Source organism: Ceratotherium simum, chromosome 38 (genome assembly GCF_057802395.1).
Source record: "Ceratotherium simum simum isolate JZ-2026a chromosome 38, ASM5780239v1, whole genome shotgun sequence".
Taxonomy (NCBI): domain Eukaryota; kingdom Metazoa; phylum Chordata; class Mammalia; order Perissodactyla; family Rhinocerotidae; genus Ceratotherium; species Ceratotherium simum.
This window is the reverse complement of record NC_141937.1, coordinates 11,085,051-11,107,542: the sequence shown is the minus strand read 5'-3', so window position 1 is coordinate 11,107,542 and position 22,492 is coordinate 11,085,051. Positions and strand designations below refer to the sequence as shown.

The window sequence follows — 22,492 nt, the reverse complement described above, 5'->3', positions numbered from 1 at the left end:
CTTCTTTCTCTCTTGGGGGGTGGGGGTGGTGAAGAGAGGGGAAGATAATGACATGGACTCTTAAGTTTTTTAAAATGCTTCTTACACATCTTGAAGAGATTGTTGATGCTAAGCAAAATAGATAAATATATGAAGCTTAATTTTAATCAGTTGATCTGATTTCTTAGGTATTTTCTTGAGTTCATTGGAGTCTTTTCCCATGTGGCTTTTGTTGAAGAGTTCTAAAGAGATTTTATGACTTTACTCAAAACATTTTGAAATAGCAGCTGAGATTGAAGATCCTATAGAATCTTCTTTTTTGCATATGTCTTTTCAAAATTTTGGTATTTTATAAAGGGATTTATAGAGGTAGGAATGTCCATTATTTCAGAGTTATTTGGTCTGGTCTTTTATTAAAATGTGGGAAAATTAAATAACCTTTCAATCTCATTGCTTTTTACGTGAGAGAGACCAGTATCTGGGTTTATGATATATAAAGTTATAGGCTTTTTCAAGGGCTTTCAGAGTCTTATTGAACTTCTCTGTAGACATATAATGTTTTCTCGTGTCATCAAAATTTAAGAAGGACTCAGTAGAGAGATTATTCATTTTACTTTAGTGTACTAAGATGAATCTCTGATTGTAAAACTGGTTTGATTAAGGATTCTGAGTGCCTGTCATTTCCTTCAAGATCAAGCTCAAAATTTACTTCCTTTATGAAGCATTCACGATGACTTCTACCACATGGCAATTAGTTACTTAATATCCTTCCCATTTAAATATTTAAAGCATACTACAGGTAGAGCCTTATTTTAATGAATACTATTTTAATGTGCTTAGTTTAGCTCTATTTTATGCTTTGATTAATACTATCATTATTTTATTGACTTGAATACAATAAATTATATGGCAGGAAATACTATATAACCATGGCTCTTTAACATAAATATTGTCATTTTTTTTTGTATTCCAGGGTAAGCTAAACATTCCTCAGAGTATGTGGGAATTTTTTTATTGTTTTCATGCTCTCTAACTGTAAAATGTCTAAGTATTTTTTAAGTTTCATTAAACTCATGATGGGACAAAGAGGTGAAAGTTGGAGACATTTAGGTAGCATAGTCAGACGGTCTGGTTTGATAGGATCAGTTCTGGTTTTTTGGGAGTTAGATGTTCAGATAGATTCGGAAGACTTCTCTAGGAAATGAGATGTAGCATTTTAGACATAGTTAGCATCTCCAAAAACAGAATAATCCCACCAAATCGATCTTAAAATAAAGTAAAAATGGGGCCGGCCCAGTGGTGTAGTGGTTAAGTTTGCACGCTCTGCTTTGGTGGCCCCAGCTTCTCAGGTTTGGATCCTGGGCACAGACCTTCACACCACTCATCAAGCTGTGCTGTGGTGGCGACCCACATACAAAAAGAAGGAGGAAGATGGGCTCAGATGTTAGCTCAGGGACAATCTTCCTCAAGCGAAAAGAGGAAGATTGGCAACAGATGTTAGCTCAGGGCCAATCTTCCTCACCAAAAACAAACAAACAAAAAAAACAAAGTAAAAATAACCAATAGAATATTTTCAAAATCAAGCCAAATTTTAATATGAATTTGTAATACTGAATTCACATACACTTAGAAACAAAAGAAGCTCAACTATATTTAATGGAATAAGCCACTGTTTCATAACAAACAAGACGTTCATTTCTGCAGACTTTTCTTTTGTTTCCAAACATAGCATACATAGTCTGTTGATTTTTATTTTAGGGAGTCAATCCTCAAATAATACTTTCTGTCTTTTGTTAATGTGATTGATACAAAAGGTAATTTTAAGGTTCCAGTAAGATACCTCACTTTGTGTCTTTAACATTTTTTATAGTGTAATGTTTTGAATAATCAATACCTTTATATGTTTCAAAAATTAAAAAGTATAAGGAAAGGCTACAGAGAAAATTATCCCACCACAGTTTCTCCTGCCTAATTCACCACCCGCCTCACCCTTTGACAGATAACCACCTGATTAGTTTATTGTATGTCTTTCTGGTTTCTTTATACAAAGAAGCAAAATACCGTATTTTAATTTTTACACAAATGGTGGCATACCGTAACCTACTGTACATACTCTTCTGTTCTTTATTGCCCCTCTCTCCCACCCATTTCAATATATTTTCTGTAGATCTTTCCAAAGGTGTACATAAAGCAATCTTTCATTCTTTTTTTATAGCTTTATTCTATTTTATGGACATACCATAATATATTTAACTAGTTCTCTTTTGATGAGCATTTACATTATTTTTAGTTAGCAGTTCAAACAATACTGCTGTGATAAACTTTGTGTATGTGTCATTTCATAAATGTGCAAGTGTATGAATAGGATAAATTCCTGGAAGTGATGTGCTGTGTCAATGGGTATTTGCAGTTATAATTTTGGTGACTATTGCTAGATTGTTCCTCTTAGAGGTTGTACCAATTTGTACTCCCACCATTGATGTGGGAGAGTACGTTTCCCTACACATGTGCCAGTAGCATGGTTTCACAAAGCTTCTGGAGTTTTGCCAACCTGATAATATAGTTCTAATTTGCATTTATCTTGTTAAGAATGATGTTGAGTCTCTCATATATTTAAAAGCATTTGAGTTGCCTTTTTTTTCTGGACTTAAATTCATATCTTTTTATCTTGAATTTTTCTATTCAGTTGGTGGTCTTCTAAAAGTTCATTTATAGAAACTCGGTATATATTAGAGAGACTGGACCTTTGTCTGTGATATAACTTTCTAACCACCCTCCCTCATCTTGTCGTCTGTCTTTTGACATTAATTATAGCACCTTTTTTTTGTCGTGCAAAGGGGCTTTTTAAATTTTTGTATAGTCAAAATTATCAATCTTTTATGATCTCTGGGTTTTATTTTTAGTGGAGGTACAAGCCTTGCTTATTCCGAAGTTACAAAGGAACTCTCCCATGTGATTTTCTAGTATTTTTATAGATTCATTTTTACATTTTAGTTATCCCAATCTATGGAGTGAGGTATGATACAACTTATTTTTTTTTCTAGGTGGCTACTTGGTTAAGTACCTTATCTTGTGTAGGTTATTGTATTGGGGCTCTCTAGAGAAACAGAATGTGTATATGTGTACATATACACATCCTACTGGTTAGGATAAAGAGATTTATTATAAGGAATTGGCTCACACAGTTATGGAGGCTGGCAAGTCCAAAATCCACAGTTTGGGCCAGCAGGCTGGAGACCTGGGACAGCCGATGTTCCAGTTCTAGTCCAAAGGCTGGTAGGCTGGAGACTCAAGAAGGCTGATGGTGAAGATGAAGTCTGAAGGCAGTCTGCTGGAAAATTCCCTCTTGCTTGGGGAGTCCGATCTTTTTGTTCTATTCAGGCCTTCAACTGATTGGATGAGGCCCACTCACATTGTGGAGGGCAGTCTACTTTATTCAAAGTCACTGATTTAAATGTTAATTTCATCTGGAAACACTCTTCAAGTTGTCCTGTAAAGTTAACCATTACATTTATCTTTCCCCAACTGATTGGAGATGCTACTTTTATTATTTGCTGAATTCTGTTAGATACAGTATTCGGGATTATTCTGGGATTTTCATTCCTTTCCATTGGTCCTTCTATTAATGCACCAGTACTGTACTGTTTTTATTATTTTTTAGTATCTGGTAGGGTTAGTATATCTTCATTCTTCTTTGTTGGAGTTTTCTTAGCTATTTGTGTTCGCTTAATTTTTTCTTATAAACTTTTCATTTCTTGCCATGCTTTTTAAAAGAATTTTGTCTTTTTTGTTGTTATAATGGGGTCTTTTTTTTGTTATATATTTTTCATTTTCAGTGAAACAGATGATACTTATAAAAGAATAACAGTAAAACAAAAAGAAGTACCTCCTTTGAACAATTTTTGCCTTGTCGTAGCCCACTGACCACAGACCAGGAACACTCTTGTCCTAAAACAAGTTGGGTTTATTTAGGTTGGGTTGCTGCAGGCCAGGAAGAACTTAGTCCTGAGGAGCCTCAGGAGCATCATGAAAAGACGTGGGAGTTAAGGGAGTTTATACGGTGGTGTGTGTGCTGGCTGATTCTAAGAGGGATTAGAGAAGTGGGGCGTCAGTCCTGGATTGGCTGCTCTCAGAAAGCTGGGGGTATTTGGTGATTAGCTGTCTCAATTTTTTTCCCTGAGGCAGGAGGATTGAAGTGGGGCTGGTCGTCATTGGCCAAGAAGCACTAGCCATGTAGAGAAAAACGTGTCCGTTAGAAGAGGCAAATGTTGAGTCATTTTTGTGGCTGGAAAGTGACCTTGTCCAAATCTCCTTTCAGCCCCGGTTATGTGCAGTGGGGACACTTCAGTCAGCTTGTTCTCATGGCCAGTTTTCCTTTTCTTCCACGTTCCCGCTCCACCATCCCTCCTCTTCTTGAATGACTTCTCTTTTTCTTTCTTCTTTGTTTAGGTGGGTTTTGTGTGTGTGTGTGTGTGTGTGTGTGTGTGTGTGTGTGAGGAAGATTGGCCCTGAGCTAAAATCCATTGCCAATCTTCATCTTTTTGCTTGAAGAAGATTGTCCCTGAGCTAACGTCTGTGCCCACCTTCCTCTATTTTGTATGTGGGAGGCCACCACAGTGTGGCTTAATGAGCGATGTGTAGGTCCGCACCCGAGATCGGAACCTGTGAACCTTGGGGCGCCAAAGTGGAGTGGGCGAACTTAACCACTACGCTGCTGGGCTGACCCCTTCATTTGTTTAGGTAATTTTTAATTTCTTTTAAAACATTCATCAAAAAAGAGCTGTTGTACTTTTTTTGTTAGAATTATTCCCATATACTTTACATTTTGTTGCTGTTGTAAATTGTATCCTTCTAAAAATTATATTTTCTCATTGTTACTGGTATACACAAATATAATGAACTTTGTATATTAAATCTTTTTGTCTGGTAACCCTTTAAGTTCTTGTTGATTCTACTAACTCTAATCATTTGTAGATTCTCTTAGGTTTTCTCAATTTTTTAAAAAATTGCTTTTTAAAAATTCACTCCCTTCCCCCTTTTTTTGTCTTTCTATAGTCTAGCTTCTCCAATGCATTGTTTGAAAGGACTGTCTGTTCTTGTGCTATCTCTGACTTAAAAGAAGTCTTTCAGCATTTCATCATTAAATATGATGTCTACTCTTTTTTTTTTTTTTGTGGCTGTCCACTATTGGGTAAGGAAGTTCCCTTCTTGTTCTCGTTTGCTAAGAGATTTTAGCATGAATGGATGCTGAATTTTAACTTATGTGTCTTTTTATATCTATTGAGATGATCACTTTATTTTTCTCTTATAATCTGTTATTGGAGTATATTATTTGTTTTTGTTAAGTATTAAACCAAACATGCATTTGGAATAAACCTAGCCTAATGATGTATTATCTTTTTATACATCATTGAATTCAGTTTGCTGACATTTATTTAGGTTTCTTGAATCAGTGTTCATGAATGACATTGAGTTGTAATTATCCTTGTGAGGTTTGGTCTCTATATTATGGAGTTTTGTAAAATGAATTAGAGACTAGTCCCTTTTTAAATTTACTGGAAGAGTTTATGTTAAAACTTAGAATGATCTGTTTCTTGAATGTTGGGTAGAAGTGTCTATAAAGCCATAAAGGATTGCATAGGCCTTGATGTTTAACTTTTCTCCCATTCCTGATTTTTTTGACTTTTAATCTTACTTCTTTTGTGACTATAGGCATATTCAAGTTATCAGTTTGTTCTTCAGTCAGCTTTTTGCTTGTATAGCTTCCTATATGTTAGGAATTTATCCATTTCATCCAGTTTTTCAAGTTTATTAACATAAAGTTGTTCATAATAGTTTTTATTACTTTAATTTCTATAGCATCCAAAGTTAAAGGCATTTTAATTCATAAAGTTCTTCCTTCTTTCTTTTATTCGTGATTAATCTTGCCCGGGATTTGCCTTTCCGTGGCAACTTTGGTCGTTGTCCTATTACATATTCTTTTTTAAAAGTTTAATTAAATTCTGTTTTTACTTTATGTCTTGCTTCATGTTTTATTGATGTTTATTTTGCTGTTCTTTTGTTTCAATTAAGGGAATGCTTAGCTCGTTTGAAACGTTTTTGTCTGATGAAACCAAGTATAAGACTAAAAAATTTCCTCTTAAGTACTGCTTTGGCTGAATCTCTCAAATTTTGATATGCATTATATATTTTCTCTTTCAGTCCTAAGAATTTTCTGTTTCTCTTCATTCTTTGTTTTTTGAAGACAGCTGTATTGAGGCCTGGGTTTACGTTCTCTTCCCTCAGAAGGATTAGCGTATGCTTTTGCCAGTTGCCAGTGGGCACTAGTCACCTGGAACCATATTTTGTGTTTTATTTTATAAAGTTTTATTATTAAAAAATCTTAATATGCTGATAAAAAGAATGATATACTGAGCACTCAAATGCCACCGTAATTCCTCTCATTTACTAACCTAGCCACATTTGGGTGTTTCTAGGGGTCCTCACGATGCCTTTATAGTTGGATTGTTTCAAGCAGAATTCAAACAAGGTTAATACATGATCGAGTTCTTAAGTCTTTTTACCTGGAACAGTTCTCTCTTATGCCTCTTCCATTCGTGCCTTTGGCACGTTGCAAAAACTGAATCCATTGTCCTGTGAAATGGCTTTCTGTGATTGTTTTCTCTTGATGTGGCTTAACTTGTTTATCTAGCCCCTCTATTTCCTGTAAATTGCAAATTAGATCCAAAGGCTTGAAGGTAAACATTTTTGTTTGTGGTGGTTGTAAATCATGTCCCTAACATTTAGGGCACTGCTCCTGTCCAGTGGAGGGGTCTGTGACTGCCCCTTTGAGTGAAGAAGCCTCCAAATGGGTCTAGCCCAGCCTGTCGGGTGGCCATCAGCTGTCTTCTGGCCGAGGCTTTGGAGACATCATGATGAAGACAAGCCTTCCCCTTTGTGCTCTGCCCAAATTCCACCACAGAATCTCTAAGCCTAACACATGCCAGTGGCTTTAGGCCTCTAAGTTTGGGGTGGTTTGTTACACGTCATTACTGACTGACACGGTTGGAACACTGCATAGGTGATGCTCTGAGTGTATTATATCAGGATAAACATAATGTTTCGTTGTCCCACAAAAGTGGTGTTAAGATTGATCAGTGGGTTCAGGTGGTGTTGGCCTCAGGGACCACTTTAAATAGAATTCTCTTCTTGAGGTTTTGCAGACCACACCATTCAGTGTTAATTTTGACTAGAAGCCCTGGTGATGGTTAGCCTGTGGTTGCTAATTCTCAAAGGGGCCATTTTTTAATTCCTCCTACCTTTGAGTGTCAAGTTTAAGACAGGTATTTCTCTTGTCTAGTTAGTGGGTTTTCATGCCCTAAACTGATGGGTATGGCCCTTCTTAGTCCCTGATTTATTTGAGAGGTATTGTCTCATATTTTACTCCCTTTTGGCAGGCCCTAGACTTCTCCTCTTGCCTGTTCCCTGTCTAGTCCTCAAACAGAAGGTTAAAATCTGTAGCAAAAATCAGCCTTGATTGCTCTCCCTTTCCATGTTCTTGGTTTACTTTCTCTGTGTTCTTGGTTTCACTCACATTCATGGCAAGTCTGTGATCTGTCTAAAAAGGCATTGTATCCAGTATTTTAGATATTTCAATCAGTGAACATTTAGAGTTTCTAGTCTGCCATACTGCTGGAACTGGAGCTCTCTTATATTTTCTAGTTGTTTATTTGATACCCTTTACATGGTTTAAAACTATAAACATGTGCCAGCCTGGTGGCGTAGTGGTTAAGTTCATACGCTCCACTTTGGCGGACTGGGGTTCATGGGTTTGGATCCCGGGTGTCGACCTACACACGGCTCATCAAGCCGTGCTGTGGCGGCGTCCCATGTACAAATTAGAGGGAGATGGGCACAGTTGTTAGCACAGGGCCAATCTTCCTCAGCAAAAAAAAAGAGGACGATTGGCAACGGATGTTAGCTCATGGCCTATCTTACACACACACACACACACACACACACACACACAAACTATAAACATGTGATATAATAGATAACTTAGAACTTATAGACAATACATTCACATTTTATAATGAGACTTTTCTAATGCCTCCTTTATTCTTTTGAAATAAAATTCATAAATAATATATTGCCTACACAAAATTCATAGATAATGTAAGTTGCCTACACAAAATTTCAAACAAGTCAGAATAATGCACTAACTGTATATGGGAAAGTGAAAGGAAGAAGTATACAGTAAAATATCATATATTAATTAAATGCTCAGGCAGGACTGACTTAGAAGACTCATGAAGTAGATGCTTGCGTGTATTATGTGGGATCACTGTGAACTTGACAGCTACAAAATGAGACTGATACATGAGTGTGTTGTATTAGCAACTCAGATGTCTTAAGCAGGATTGTCAGTGGTGATGTCATTTTTTAAGATGGTGAGCAGCTCTTGGTCAAAGTCTGAACAGGACAAAGTATATTCTTCCCTTAATATACATGGTAGTTTTATTCCTGGAAAATTAAGTATAAAATAAAATTATTTTAGGAATACTTTGTTCCTATATGCAAAATGGGGCTGGGTTCTAGGCTTAAATAATTAACTTTTTGTGTTGTTTTGTGTTTAAATCTAAATGAACGTTGGGACTTGTGAAAGTAGTGTGGGACGGGTTATGATTACCTGTCGGATCAGTCTCTCTCATACATTGTAGGACAATCTAGCTTTCCTACCCTACACTCATGAAGTTTCATTGCATTTTCTTATCCTGTGACAACTAACTGCCCCCTTGAAATCTTGTCAATATGCATAATTTACATGCTTCCTTATTTTTTCTGAAATAAAATTCATACATGTTACCTATATACAAAATTTCAAACATCAGTATAATGCCGTAAGTGTAACAGAGAGTAGTTTATAATAAGTAAATGCTCAGACATGTCTGCATTAGAGGACTTGTGAAATAGTCAGAGGCTTGCACCTGTGTGTGTAAAACTGTGATCTCCACTGGTACAAATGAGTGATACAGCTATGTTACATAAACAACTCAAAATCGTGAGCAGGGTTTGAGTCCATGGGATTTATTACTATACAACAGTAATTATATTAAATGAAAATATAGAACATTTTTAATAACACTCTCACGGAGTTAACAGAAAAGCCAAGTTACCCCAAAGATTTGTAAATAAAGTACACACACATGGTAAAAATGAGTAAGAATGTGATCTATACTATTAAAGCTTTCCCCTTTTTTGGCCTCATCTGCATCTTTTAAATAACAATAAACATGCAATGTATATAATATTTTAAAATATTGTGTAAAGGATGTCACATTAATTATAAAATACAAGGAATTACCAGTTCCAGCAGTGTAGCAGATTAGAGACTCTAAATGTTTCTATTGATGGAAATAATCTAAAATGGTGGCTCAATTCTTCACACTAAGTGAAACATACAGTCAATTGATCTCTCTTGTTTTTGCTGTTTCTCACAGCCTTCATGTCATCCCTTTCCTCCTTACTCAGCTAAAATTCCTAATCCGTTGCTGTAATTCCTCTTTTGCGTGTACTCTTAAATGCATTGTGCCTCCCCCACTCCTCCCAATCTTATAAACCTACTTAAGCAACCCTGATGACATCCATCTCCCCGCCTACTTCAGAGGAGTGGTGGGTGGGGAAGGAGAGAGGAAGACTCTGTTGTTCCTTTAAATTCATGACCACTAACGCCCCACAACTCCCCTTTCCCTAGGGCTATTTCACATTCCCCTCTGTCTTCACGCTCCCCACTCTTCACCCTCAGCTAGTGATGTTGCTTCCTATTTCATTGAAGAAATACAAGCAGCCAGGAGAGCTTACACACACCAACTTGTGTCTGCGCATGTTCTCTGCCTTCTGGTAGACTGGTTGAAATCTCAGGGTCCTGTGTAAGGCGTTCCCTCCCCTCAAGTACATAGCTTTCCTTTGTCCCTTCTCTGACCGCACCATCAATTTCCCTTTCTATCATTCCCATTAGAATTCAAAGATGCCATCATTTCTCTCACCTGAAAATACAAGACAAAAAAACCCTTTCTTGGCCAAAACCACCGGCCTATTTCTCTCTTTACTCGAAGTCCCCATTTACTGTTGTCCCTCGAGTTTATTCCTGTAGGCTTTTATCTTGACCGCTCTACTGAAACAGCTCTTTTCAGAGCCACCAACGTTCTCCCTGTTTTTCAGTCCAATGGGCAGTTGTCGTTCCTCCCATATTTCCCATCAGGAGCGTTTGATGCTGGTGATGGTATCTTCCTCCTTGAAGTACCTTCCTTGCTTATTTCCCGGGGCACCTCTTTCCACCTTGCTGGCCACTCCTTGCTCTCTTTTGCTGTTTTTTTTGTCTCTGTGACCTTTAAATGTTGGTCTGTGGTCAGGGCTCAGTGTTGGACTCTCTTCTCTTTCGTCTTTACACACCTTACCTGTGTGATCTCATTCAGTCTCATGGCTTTGAATATCACCTACAGGCTTATGACTTTCAACTGTATTTCTGCAGCTTGGCCCTCTCTCCTCCATTCTGTAACTGTGTGCCCAGCTCCTTCCAGCATCTCTAAATGAATGTCTTAAGAGACTTCTGAAACTCGGTATATCCAGACCAAAACTCTCGGCCTCACTCCTTCCTCCACAAACCTGCTCTTCTGTATTTTCCTCCATCTCAAGAAAGCTTCCTAACACGTTGGTCAGAAACTTTGATGTCTTCCTTGACTCTTTTTCTTTCAAACCTTTTCTACCTCCAAAATCTATTCAGAATCTAAACATATCTCACGAGTTCTATTGCCACCACCACGGGCCAAGGCATCCTGGTCTCGTGCGTGAACGGTAGCTCCTAACTGGTGCCCATCTTTCACACAGGTGTACCACAGCCAGATGCTTTACAGTGGCTATGTGCTCTCCCTTCCCTTCTTCTTTCGCACTGGCCTTCTAGACTTTTCTCAGACATCATGTGCTCATCTCAGGGCACTTGTACTTATTGTTCCCCTGCCTGCAATGCTCTTCTCCCAGGTATCTGCAGGGCTTTTCCTTGGAAGTCTTCCAAGGAAGACTGACTTCCTTGAGGTCTTGACTCACATGGTACCTCATCAGGCAAGCGTTCCCTTACCACTCCATCTAGAGCATAGCAACCCCTTCTCCCTGTGCCCCTTTTCCCTTTACTGTGCTTTCGTTTGCTCCATAGCCCATCACTGTGTGACCCTTACATTCTTCTTTTGTTTTTTGTTGTCTATGGCTTCCCTTATTAGAATATAAGCTTTATGAGAGGAAGGACTTGGTTTTGTCATCGCTGTGTCCCCAGTACCTAGGTCAGTGCCTGGTACAAGGTAGAAACACAGTAAATATGTTGAATATTGTTGTTGACTTAATTATTGAAAAATCTTTTTTATTTGCTAGCGCATAGTAAGCAGACTTGACAATGTTGAAGAAGGTAAACATTTACCACCAAGTATTTAGATTTTGTAATTTCTTTTGTTACTGCAAACAGTGTTTTGTTGAACATTTTTATAGCTAACTCTTTTGTGCTTTGTGTGTACATGTGTGCGTGTGGCCACATGCAGTTTCCACCTTCTGTAAACTCGCCCAATGGAATTCCTGGGTGAAGAACAGGCACATTTTAAAGACTTGGTGTATTTTACCGAATTGCTTTCCAGAAGGTTTTAACAAATGATACCCTGACCAGCTCACTTATATACGTTTTAACATTTATTTTCCAATGGTTCTTATTTTAAGTTATTTTATTTCTAGTGAGGGTTCTACATAGTTGTTTTTTGAGCCCCAACAATGTTAAAGAGATCTCACAGAATTCTGAATTAGATATAGAATCTGCCTAATGTGTTACTGTGGTCATAGACTGAATAGATATTAGAAATTTGATTTCATCAGGAGGAAGTACACAGTTGGACGTTTATAATTTTTTGATTTACTGTTGACTCAGAGACTCCTTAAATATCACAAATTCTTATTGTTTGCTTTCATTACTATTTGTTTCTCTTCTCTGCTGCTCATTTTGGGGGGCAGAAATAGAAATTCAGTGTGGAATAGGCCTGGGTTATTCTTCCTGTTGTAGACTAAGAGAGGAATCAGCACAGCTGTGAACGCACAGTCCGTTCACCAAACATTTTATCTACTCGACATGCTCATACTTCCTTCTTTAAGAAGTATTAATTTTTAAGGTTTAAAAAAAAAAAAGAATAGGGGCTGGCTCCATGGCCTAGTGGTTGGTTAAGTTTGGTCGGCTGGGCTCTGCTTCAGCAGCCCGGATTTGGTTCTTGGGTGTGGACCTACACCACTTGTCAGCAGCCATGCTGTGGCAGTGACCCACATACAAAATAGAGGAAGATTGGAGCAGATGTTAGCTCAGGGCGAATCTTCCTCAAGCAAAAAGAGGAAGATTGGCAACAGATGTTAGCTCAGGGCGAATCTTCCTCACTAAAAACAAGAATAGCTGTTTGAAGAAGTTGCTTCCATTTTAAAGTGTTTTTACATCCTAGCTTACTTTGTCAAACTGCTTTACCCAAGATTTAATATTTATGTACAGTAGGGAAAACTTCCTTTAATGCCATAAGTTTTCATTTTTTGTGTTTTTTGTTATGTTTTAAAGTTTCCACTTGCCTTCCATTTCATCATTTTGGGGTCCTAAAGTATTATGTGCAGGTTCGTTTCCAGGTTCGCTGTCCCCTCTTAGCAAACTCTCATTCCCTTCCTCTCTCCTCTTTGCGCCTGTAGACTCCTAATCTTTTTCCTTTTCCCTCTAATTCCTGTTCCACCTCAGATCCACTCTTGTCAGATGCTGGAGGAGAGATCCTGTTTGCTCTTGTGGCATATGTTTCTCCTGGACCTTCTACCCACTGCCTCCTACCGGATGCAGCTATTAGGTGTCAGGGGCAGTGTTCCAAGAATCAGTAACCTGAAGGGAGTCGCCTGGTGTAGAAACCAGACTGGCTGTCAATACCCTTTCCTCTGAACAGTGGTCTTCTGCTGGTTCAGCACCACTTCAGGACTGTGACAGTTGGCAGCCTGGCAAAACCTTCTCTCTATTTTCATGGCTTTAAACTCCACTGTTGTTTTCATAGCCAGAAAAATCTTTTTGTCCTTAGAGAAGATTTGTAGGAGGAAGCTCCATTCAAACAAGTCCCAGTTTATTTAAAAAGGCTATATCAGGATGGATCTTTTTAAAAACTCTAGTGTAAATGGGCAAGAGAATTTCAAACTTTGCCTTTTTAGGTATAGTTTTTCTTCCAGCTGATAGGATTGTATCAGCTTCTTGAGAGAAATATTGGATATTATAAAGTGCATACTTCTCAAGGTACAACTTCATCTTTTTAATATTTTTTTTAACTTCAGGTGTATTGGAAAAATTGTAGAAGACAGAATGGTTGGGAAAAGCAAAACATAAACTGTTTATTCAACATCCTTGTGCTTGAGAATGTTTTATATGGTGGGTATCCATTCATGGATCAATGGATATCCATATCCATTCATCATCCAGTGATGAATAAGACATTGTGTTGGACCTGAAGGAGCTCCCAGTTGAATAGAAGAGTCGACATGGGTGGATAATGACAGTACAGTGGGAGAGAGTTGTGTTTTCTAGCTGCAGTAAAAGGGTCTCAGAGGAGGTCTTGAAGAATGAGTAAGAGTTTGCTGGTGAGAGAAGAAGAGATGATCTTGGGGTAGGACCAGTTCTTTGTTAGTAAGAATAGGGCTGATACCCAACCCTGAATGATACTGAACTAGACTCCAAGATTGGTTAAATAGTCAGGGTCGTGTAGAAGGAACATATTGATTATGCCTGGAACTGGTGACTTACGTTGCTTTTCTTCAATGATTAAAAATGAAATAAAAGGTTATTGTTGAGTAATTTTTTTAAACAAAATAGTACTAGCTCGACAGATTTCTTGTGACAATGGATCACTCAATGGTTGAAGCCAGTGAAAGTCTACGTCTACTTATATGTAAGTCGGTAGACACAAGTGTTTAAATTATATTTTCTAAAATACCACTTTATTTAGACATCTTCGTGGTCAGCGTTTTTCAAAAGGAGATGCAGTAAACTGAAAGTGGCAAATGAGCATCACTTTGAAAAGGAGATAGCATTGGAACATGAGGGTAAAATACTTTAGAATTAATAACTTGCCGCTCAAATAAGTCACTAAAGGAGGTCAGAAGTTGCATTATGCGTATTGGCATTGGTCCATTGTGGCATAAACATTTCTTTATTGCTATTGTTCTTTAATTATTTATTCTAATCTATGTTTCTTATTATTTATATGATAGAATGTTAATGTTAATTTATAAGCTGCCGCTTATTGTGAATTCTCTAGAATTTCTCTAATTCTAATTAACCGTAGAAGGCCTGTGTTAAGTCACTGAAAGGCTCATATCGTTTATTTTATAGATTTTGTTATAACAGCAAAGACAAGTACATTTATAGTTTGTTGCCATTAATTGCTCAGCATTTAGGTATTAACACAGGAGTCATTAATTAACTTGATAATAAAAACTATTGGAATGTAGGTTGATAAAAATTCTTCTTTGTTTTAAAGGAGATTTACTAGGGAAGCCTTGGGTCATGTTTGAATTTTGAATCTCCCCCTTTCTTCTTGCCTACCCTATTTGCACTTGGGCTTTGAACCATTGCTAGGGGGAATTTCCTTTTAAGTTTAAAGAGCTTGTGAGCATCTAAGGAGAAAACTTTTAAGTTACTTTCAGGTCTGAGCAAGGCCCACTGCTGGACTGATGTCTGACTGTTGACTTGGGTAAACACTTCACAGCTTCTAGGAGTCGGGTTGGAGCCGCTCCTGGGAGCTCCGAGGTGGAGCCGGGGTCTGCTGGAGCCAGCGGCCTGCATGGCTGCTCTTGGCTGGGGTGGCTGGAGGTTGGGAGGATGGGACTGAGCAAGTGACAACTTTCCTTTCTCTGCTACTTTTTTCTCCCTTGGGAGACGGAGCAGTGTGTGAAAAGCTCAGCACTAATTTTGAAAACAGATATAATTTGCTGCCTTAAAGGTTTCAGTTCACATAGAATGGTCAGTTTTGTGTGTGTTTTTCCTGTTATTCCCGCAAGCTTCTTAAATAAGTAAATAGAAAAAACTACTGCAGAATGAAGAAAAACGTTTTGAGAATGTTAGAATGTCATTTGACATAAGTGTTTTGTTGTTGTTTTTGGTTGCTATGGAAATCAAGGTGATCTTATAGTCAGTTGCAACTGTGTCTGCCTGGGCCTTTGCTTTTATTTATTTATGTATTTATTTTTTATTGAAGTATAGTTGACATACGATATTAGTTTTAGATGTACAATTTAGTGATTTGACATTTATAAACATTATGAAATGATCACCATGATAAGTCTAGTAACCATCTGTCACCATATAAAGTTATTACAGTATTATTGACTGTATTATTGACTATGTTTCTAACACGACTGTAATAGTAGATGAGCTTTTAAAAGTTCTTTTTCTCTCCCTCCTCTCTTCTCCCTTCTCTCCTCCGTCTCCATCACCATCTCTAATCGAGATGGAGCTGTGGGATTGAACCAGATGCCCTGACACTTGGATGCACTTAGGACCTGGTCTCTGGGTCTTCGTCCTGGTTGCCCAGACTCAAGCTGGTGGAGGAGGGCGCCTCTCCCTTTGTAGACTGGGATAGTGTGTGGAACTGGCCCTGTCACCTTAGTGTGGTTCTCTTTGTCCCCTTCAACTTCCTCTCTTCTCTGATATCCCCTCCCCTGTTGGTTTTGAGGGATGAAGTTGAGGATAGAACAGTTATGCAAGTAAAAGTGTCATCGAGGCTCATACTTATTCATACAATCATCTTTCCTTAATATTGAAATTCTGATACAGGGAGATTGGGGGATTTTTTTTTTTCCTGAATTTTTCTTTTGCTGCTCTCAGCTGTCTTCATTTGTCTCTAAATGCCCATTTCAATTTGTTAAGAGTATGGAAAATAAAGTAAAACATAACATATATAGCATTAAAGTTCTTCCTTCACTAATTTCTTTGATTTTAAAAGTTCTTAGAGTAACAAGCTCTCTATATATTGTATTCCGCAAGAAGATTATCTGCAGATGTTTGAAACATAGGGTTACTTTTAGAATTTGCTAGTATGGCAGCAACCACCTTTTTTTTTCCTGAAAGTATAACAGATCCAGCCCCAGTTCACTGACTGATTTTCCTCCAAGTGCTAGGCTTTGGGGAGAGGAATGGATTCATGTATCTTTGCATTAGCCTTGGGGGGTGAAAAGCTAGAGATCAAGAAGTAGGGTAAGGCGGGGCCACTGGGTAGATGTACAGCTGTGGTTTTCTAAAAAGAAAAAAAGCGGGGGTTCTGTGCATCAGAATCTCCTGGGGTGTTTGCTCAAGCTCTCTTACTCCAAAACTGTTCTCTTCTAGGGAACCTGGGAATCTGCATTTAACTCTATAGGCAATTCTGATTTGTTCCAAAGTTTGCGAGCCACTGGAGTGCGGAAATACTAACCACTGCTTTCCAATCGTTTACTCTAGCGTGGCCTCTGGATATTGTCTCCTGTGTTATTAATAACCCTGAGAGGTCGTACAGCAAATTATGCTTGAATGCGGTGGGGCTTGGGTTTGACCCCAACTCTGTTTTAATCTAGAGGGATTGCTGTCTTCTTTATTGCTGTTTACAACAGAGATGTCTTTTGCTCCAGAGATAGGCTGATATTCAAGCCCTAAGGCCACTGGTACGGGCCTTTCCACTTGTTAACCCAGTGTTTTTCAGACTTTAGTGTGCATTAGAATCACAAGGAAGGCTTGTTAAAACACAGATCGTTGAACCCTACTCCTGGAGTTTCTGGTTCTGTAGTTTGGAGTATGGCCTGATAATTTTCATTTCTAACAAGCTCCTGGATGCTGATGTTGCTGCTGGTCCAGGGATGCCCTTGAAGAACCGCTGTGTAAACTTGCCTGCTAGTTCAGAGTTGTTGGGTAAGCCCCTGGCCCAGCATACCCAGAGGGCACTCCCTCTCTCTCCTGGGACCCAGGGATTCTACAGCTAAAAGGTTAATGTCCTGCACAGCAGGGGACTCCAGGAACCTGGACCCCACTGTTGCACCAGTTGTCAAGTATTTGGCATATCATCCTTGCTTTAGAGCAGTGGTTCTCAAGCTTCACTTCCCCTACAGAAAAGTGATAGGAGGAGTATCCTCAGAATATCCTTGAAAGGTTTGAGGTATTTCTTTTAATGTAAAATGACTAAAGAAATACATTTTACTTTAATAAATAAATTTTACTTTAATTTTGATGTAATTGATGGTAACCCTCAAATTTCTGGTCTTCCTTTTCTTCTTTTTTCCCAAATAGAAATTTAATTGACTCTTGAAAGGTAAAAATTTTCCTATAGTCATAGCAACACTTAACTGGAATATATATTTTTTAAAAACTATAAGGGAACCTCTGAAAAATTCAGATTTTCTGTTATTTCTTAGAGAAGGAACGTCTATAGCCTGTCTATTCCCATTGAAAATTGGTAAAGATGATAGTAATTGGATGCTGACTTCTCTTAAGTGTACTTTTTTCTCATAGTCTGTACTCTGAAAATGAAAACTGGAATGGGGAAAGAGAATTAATTTCATAGATCAAATGATCTATTTTAACATTTTTTAGAGAGTTACAAAAGGAATATATGCTCATGGTAAAAAATATTCAACAGAATCTTTTTTACTTCTGCATTTTGGAAGGATTGTTGGTACAGTGCAAAACAACAACAAAATTTCCTGTAGCTAGCTATCTTTTATTGTCTTCTTTTGTTAAGTTTTTTTCTGTTACTTTTTACTGTTACTCTGTTAAATTAAAAAGTAACAGAAAAAACTTGTTTCCTTCTTTCTTTCAGTTCTTTTAGCTTTCATTCCGAAGGCATTTCTGGAGAATTGTCTGGAGAAGTCAGACAATTTTGTAAAAGTGATTCCCTGTACAGCTTTAGGGGTGAGTTGACAAGACAGGCTTGGGGGGGCATCTTTCTGGTACCTTACTTCTCTCTCTTTGGCCAAAACAAACTCTCTGCCTGTGTATACAACATGTGGGTTTCATAAATTCTGTTCCAGCAGGTTGCTGTCATGCCACTTGTGTCCTTCATGCTGTTCCTTTAATGAAAGTGTGTGTATAGTGATGCAAGGTGTCCTGTGTAGATAACTTTTTAGACTAGAGTTACTTAGGCAACCTGAGCTTTCAGTGCATATATGATTCGGACACTAACTGAATTTGGAAGTTCTTTAGTCGTTATGTTTTTATTTCAGTTATTTGGATAAAGATTATAGTGTTGAATGTAGCTATTTGTAGCTGATCTGGTTTTAAAATCGCTGAAATTATTAAATTCTCAGTTCTGGTGAATCTCATTTTTGATATCATTATCCCTGTTAGTTCTTAACCTTTAGCTTTTTGGGGGTCGTTGAGAATCTGGTAAAAGCTAAGGATCCTCTTCCCAGAAAAATATATGCATCACACAAAATTTGCTTTAATGTCATGGGAGTTTTCAAATCCTTTCACTCTAGGTTAAGAATTCACGCCCTAAATGTGAGTTACAGTCCCAGAATGGTAGGGAGAGTCGTTGGTCGGTTTCCTCCAGGTCTCTGGCTCCTGTGCCTGGAGTGGTCATTTCCCTGGTCCGGGAAGGAAGGGATTTGAGTTTTGGCAGTAAGAGTCACCCCTCAGAGTGTGAGATGCCAGTGCCAGTATTATTTCATTTCAGAGCCAATGATAACCTTTTTGAACTGCTGGTGTACCCCAACAGTAAAACAAATAGGGCCATTCCTGACCTCAGTCGGATAGGTAAGAGGTGCGTAGGCTCATGTCTACCTATTTTTCAACCATAAAGACCTAGTAAACTAGCCCTTGTTAATGATACAGCAAAATTTCATATGATAGATACTAGGTAATGGCAAAATATCTAAAACCCCACATTGTAGCAATCTCTTAATTAGCAAACTTTTATGAAAATACTACACTATCTTTAGTCAATAATTCTCAAACTTTATAAGCAAATCTGGGAAGTTTATTAACAATTTAGATTCCTGGGCCCCAGCTTGAGGTTGAGATTGATCAGCTGTGGGGTAAAGTCCAGAAATTAGTCCTTGTCCAGTGGGAGGCACAGTGGGAAGGTAGACTCTGGAGAAAGAATATACTGGTTCCCATCCCACCTCCACCACTTGCCAACTGAGTGACCTTGGGCAAGTTACTGACCTCGCTGCTTCAGTGTCTTTATTTGTAAAATGGTCCTTATTTCGTGGAGTTGATGTCAAGACCAAAAGAGTTTATTCAGTGAGTAAAGCACTTGGAGGGGTGCCCGGCAGGTGGTAAATGCTGTGTGATGTTAGCTGCCACTGCTGTCATCATCGCCAGCGTCAGCATCATGGCTACAGGGTAGAGTCCCAGTGGTTCAATGAAAATTTTGATTCTCATTCTTAAATGTAGTTTTAAGTAATATAAATGACAATACCTGACATTTATTGAAAATTTAATGTGCCAGGCACAGTGCTAATTGCTGGAAGGCAGTCTCCTTTAATCATTTATACATTTAATCATTAATACAACTTTCCTTTAATCACCTTTAATCATTAATACAACTTTTGGAGGTAAGTTCCTATATCTTGGTTTTATGGATGAGGAGGTAACTCTTTAGGTAATAAGTTATAGAGCTGGGATTCTTTTTTACTGTGTGTGTTTGTGTGTGTACATATATTTTTGTGTATATATGTTTTTATTACTGTTACATACACTATTTTTCCCTACAAAGAGCATAGCTGAACATTTACTGTGGCTCATTTGTCTTTGTGAGTTTATTAAAATAAATTAATCTATTAAACATCTTAATTACTTTAGTCCTTAGCTGTTGAGTATCTTTGTATTTCTCTTTGGTATTTTAGGAAATGTGATTTTAGGCAGCCATGTGGCTTCCCTTCTCACTCTGGGCCCCCTGTTAGTTTAGGAAGAAGTTCTTACGAAAACTGAAAGAAAACAAAAAGCTTTTTTAAGTCTTGAATGCCAGGCTAGTGGCCTCCAGGGTCCTGACTTAGGGTAGGGGAGGCGATCGTGGTGGTCCTCTCTATTCGCCAGTCCTCTCAGGGTTCATCTTTCCTGCAAGTACAGGGGCTGCGGCAGCCTCGTGTATACTGGTAAGTCCTGTGCCGTAGCGACATTCGTGTTGATGGCAGGCTACAACTGTAGTGAGAGATCTGCTATTAATATTAATGAGACTCATCAGTAAGAAAATATCAAAGTAGCTTGTACAAGCCTGTCCTTTTTCTAGAGTGGTTTTTAAAAATATGGAAATACTTGTTCCTTTGAATTGGTAGAAAATAAGCAATATTCTGAATCTAGCCTTTGGACTCATCAGTGTATATAGTGTATTAGAGGGAATGTGTCTTTAGTATAAGCTTAGAATCTGCCCATGGAATCGGCAGCAGTAAAAAACCATTCGAGCTTGGGCCATGTGATTTTTTTAAAATCTCATATAAAAGATTTTTGGAGCAAGGGTAAAGGAGGATGCAGGGGAAGTATCAGTATGGACTTAGAAGAATTAAAATGATTTACTATTCTCCTAACCAGATACTAAACATGAAACATATATAAAACACCCATTCAAGCCCTACTCTTGGAGCACCGTGTGCCCGTGACACGCGAGCAGGAAGTAAAGGAGGCGCACTGTTCCCAGAGCCTTCCCAGGTTAGCGCAATCCAGTATGGTTTCCAGAGTAGGAAGCTGAACTCAGAAAAATTTGTTCAGGCACGCATAGCTAGTGAATAGTCTAGAAGTTGGAATTTGAGCTTGGGTTTGTTTGACTCAGAGGTTCATGGTCTTTGGAGAGATCTGTGTCTGGCAAAGGCTTCTTGGAATCAGTGAAATAGGAGACTGGGCCTTGAAGAGGCTGGACCAAGATAAGGGTGAGTGTGTCAGATTTAGGGCAGGAGGGCAGCTGGAGCTGAGATCAGGACAGATGGATCAAGAGATGAGACTGAGCAAGGATCGCTGAGTCCGCAGTGAGGGCAGGTTTTACCTCGGGGAGCTGGGGAAAAATGAAACTGGCGAGACTGATTTGGTTGATTACAGAGGGATTTTTTTTTAAGCCATCTGAGTGTTCGGATTAAATAGTACAGCAAACATGTTAAAGATAAAATGGGGAGGGGAGTGAAGAAACTGTGGAAGGTGAAATGATCTACGCTGAGTGGGTTTTCTTGGGAGAGAGGGCATTGAAGGCAAGGGGACCCGTTGGCCTTTCAGCTGGAAGCTGGGGTCAGCACCACAGCCTCAGCCGGCCTCTGGATTCCTGAATTCATCTTTCATACTATTAACTCCATTTTCATTTAAACGGAAATTTTCAAACATAAGCAGAAGTAGAGAGAAGTATACGGAGCCTGTGCACCCATCACTCAGCAGGTGTGTGGCCAGTCTTGTCGCATCCACGCTCTCTTCCCTCACCCCCAATTCCCACCCGCAGTATTATTTTGAAGTAAATCCCAGACATCGTATCATTTAATCTATAAATATTTGAGTATATATCCCTAAAAGATAAAGGGCTTTAAAAAAGAAACATAAACATGAAAATATATTTTCACATTTAAAATATAACTTTTTCATACCAATTATCCAGTGCTCACATTTCCAGTAATCTCATAAATGGATAAATGTTTTTGCTTAATTTACATTGTGGGGTAGTTTGAATCAAGATCCAAATGTGGTCCAGTCTTACATTTGGTTGATACCGTTTCATTTCTAGGGATTTCCTCGGTCTGCATCGCTCCTTCTCTACTGCTTTCCTTTTCTTTTTTCTATTACAGTTTATTTGTTGAAGAAACTAGGTCATTTGTCTAGTAGAGACTCTCACATTCCGGGATTTGCTGGTTGATTCGCTGTGGTTTAACATGTTCCTTGGTCTTTTTCGTTTCCTATAAATTGATAGTTGGATACACAGGCTTTATTAAACTCATTATCAATTTTTGGGGGCAAGAATATTTTATTGCTGGTTTGTTCATTAAGAAGTATATAGAATGTCTTGATTTTTCTTTTTTGATGGCACTACTGATACTCGCCATAGTCTTTTCCCTCCCCCTTAATTTCCAGTGTATTTTTTTTGCTATTTTCTTTTGCAGTCATCTTTTTGCCTTGAGACTGTCAGTAACAAACAGCAAAATGTGTTCTGTAGCACATTGCTACCAGGCAGCGTAGCTGTTAACATGATAAATATTCTTGGACACGAGCCCAAGTTTTGTTCAGTTTTATGTGTTTGTCCTCGTACATTTATTTCTGTATTGCTGTGTCTAATTCTAAGTGTAGGCTCTTAGAAGCCATTCACTCAGTCATTCGCCAGCTCTTATTGAGTACCTGTCAGTGCTCTGCGCTGGGACCCCAAGAGGAAGTAAGAGTCCGGTTTAGTAGATACGTAAACAAATAGGAAAATATAGTATTGCAAATTCTTTAAGACGAGTACAGCTGAAGTCGGTGCGAGGTGGTTGTTTTGGGGGATAGTGGAGTTCATTTCTAGCAGGATCTTGAGGA

General features: G+C 38.4%; 1 protein-coding gene across 10 annotated transcripts in view; it reads left to right on the top strand.

The window, feature by feature from the left end:
- The window catches only part of ARID1B (AT-rich interaction domain 1B), a 412,984-nt gene that overhangs the window by 125,114 nt on the left and 265,378 nt on the right, over positions 1-22,492 (top strand). The gene's annotated exons all lie outside the window — the stretch shown is intronic.